The sequence below is a fragment of the Taudactylus pleione genome, unplaced genomic scaffold (assembly GCF_031769625.1).
Source record: "Taudactylus pleione unplaced genomic scaffold, aTauple2 ptg001439l, whole genome shotgun sequence".
NCBI classification, from domain to species: domain Eukaryota; kingdom Metazoa; phylum Chordata; class Amphibia; order Anura; family Myobatrachidae; genus Taudactylus; species Taudactylus pleione.
In genome coordinates, this window is record NW_028285838.1 from 683,593 (window position 1) to 685,819 (window position 2,227).

The following is a 2,227-nucleotide window of genomic DNA, read 5'->3' on the forward strand; positions in this document are numbered from 1 at the left end:
ATCCAAAACACGCAAGATCCCACACCGGGAAGCAGATGCTTTGCCTCAATTCAGGTTCAAAGTTGGCGGGAAGACGGGAGCTGGATCTCGATTCTCCTGGGTTTGGGTCTGTTCATCTGTAGATTGTAAACAGCGTCAGAGGATTGCCATATTTCAGGCTCACATGCTCTGAGAGGAGAATACTGCTGTAATATCTCTGTGCTATGAATGGTCTGTACAGTGGCGTAACTAGGGCAGGGCAGGGCGGGCGGGGTTCATGCCCTGGGTGCCGTTGGACCGGCGGCGCAGGGGGGCGCCGCCGGCCACGGTACCACCCGCCCGCCCTAGTTAGCCATTGTAGCGCTGACCGCAGTGAGTGCGGTCAGCGCTACACATTTACACAGGACCGGCGCTAGGCTTCCAGTGCCGGTCCTGTGCTGCACGCCTGAGCCCGTTCCCTCCCCCTGAGCGCTTGCCCAATAGTGCCAGGAGGCGGGCTCAGGCTGTGCATAACACACGCATCGCCGCCAGCGCTGGCGGCGATGCGTGTGTTAAACAGCAGCCAATGAGAGTCAGATAGACTCTCATTGACTGCTGCAGCACCTCCTGCAGTGGGTAATGGGACTGACGTCATGACGTCTGTCCCATAATGCTGAGTGCGCCCGCCCAGGCGGGAGCGGCGTCGAGAGCAGGACCAGGACCAGGAGCTGAGATTCAGGTAAGTATATTTTTATAGATATATATATATATATATATATATATATATATATATACCTATCTGCACAACAGGGGAGGGGGGTGGCTACTACTGGGGGGACCTCTACTGGGTGAGGGGTGGCTACTACTGGGGGCACCATTGGGAGGACCTACTCTACTGGGGACTACTACTTGGGGGGGAACTACCACTGGGGGCATTATAAAAGGGGCCTACTAGAGGCACTGCACTCGGGGGACCACTACTGGGGGAAATAATAGGAAGGGCCACTACAGGGTGCCTGCATAAGGGGACCACTACTGGGAATACTGCATGGGGGGGGGACTACTGCTGGGTCACTATATAAAGGGCACTGCATGGGGGGGGACTACTACTGGGGGCACTGCATTGTGGGGACTGCTACTGGGGGCACTGCATAAGGGGGAACACTACGTGGGGCACTGCATTTGGGGGGGCCACTACTGGGGGTACTGAGTAAGGGGAACTAATTGGGGGCTGTATAAGCGGGACCACTACTGGGGATACTGTATAAGGGGCACTACTATGGGCCTGCATAAGAGGGACCACAACTGCATACTGGGGGTACTGTATAAGGGGTACTACTGGCGTTAAGGTGCATATGGATAGGAATGTTCAGCGTGAAAATAAAGGGATGTGTCATGTTGACACGCCCCATTTTTAAGTGACCACGCCCATTTTTTCGGTGCGCGCCTTCGGCGTGTGCACATATCGGTATTGCTGGGGGGGGCCTCCGTTTTCAAATTTGCCCTGGGCTCCAAATACCCTAGTTATGCCACTGGGTCTGTAGCACCTTTAGCGACAGAGCTTAGTCCTCATAAAGACATTTGCGCAATAAACCCTTTGCCTTTAAGACAACGCATCTGCTTGTATCCTGTGACCATCAGAATACCGCAAAACGCTGTTCTGTTCTCCGACGGTTCTGGATTGAGCCCAGTTGAGCCCAGTGTCTCCAAGCTAATGCCCTCTGCCAGCTACTCTGCACAGACTGGTTCATGGTGAGGGACTGCCTGGCAAACTTAAGGCCAGGGGACAAGCCCACAGCCCGTACAAAGGTGGTTTAATATATTGCCAATTACAGTATTGTGGAAATAAATAAAAAAATCCCTTACCACCAAAATGTATCAATAAATATTACTTGGGTGTATGTGTCAGTTTTATTTAAAAAAAATAAAGAAAAACTGGATGATAAATTTAACAAAAATGTAATTCAAATTCTAAAAGAAAAATAAAATAAAAAAATGCTGTATCTGAGCAATAAGGGCCTGATTCTGAGTCGCACGCATTGCTGATGTTGGGCACAGCGAAGTGATTTCTAGCAACTGCGCATCAGTGACAGCTGCTGCGTTCTAAGACGCAGAGCCGCAGCTACAGAGGTCATGTATAGATGGAGAAACTGTGCCTAACTAGTCAGAGTCAGAACGCAGCCACGCAGTGGCGTAACTATACATTTTGCTCACCACCTGCCAAAAAAAGTTTCTGGTGCTCTCCCCCCATGACATTTTGGTAATACTA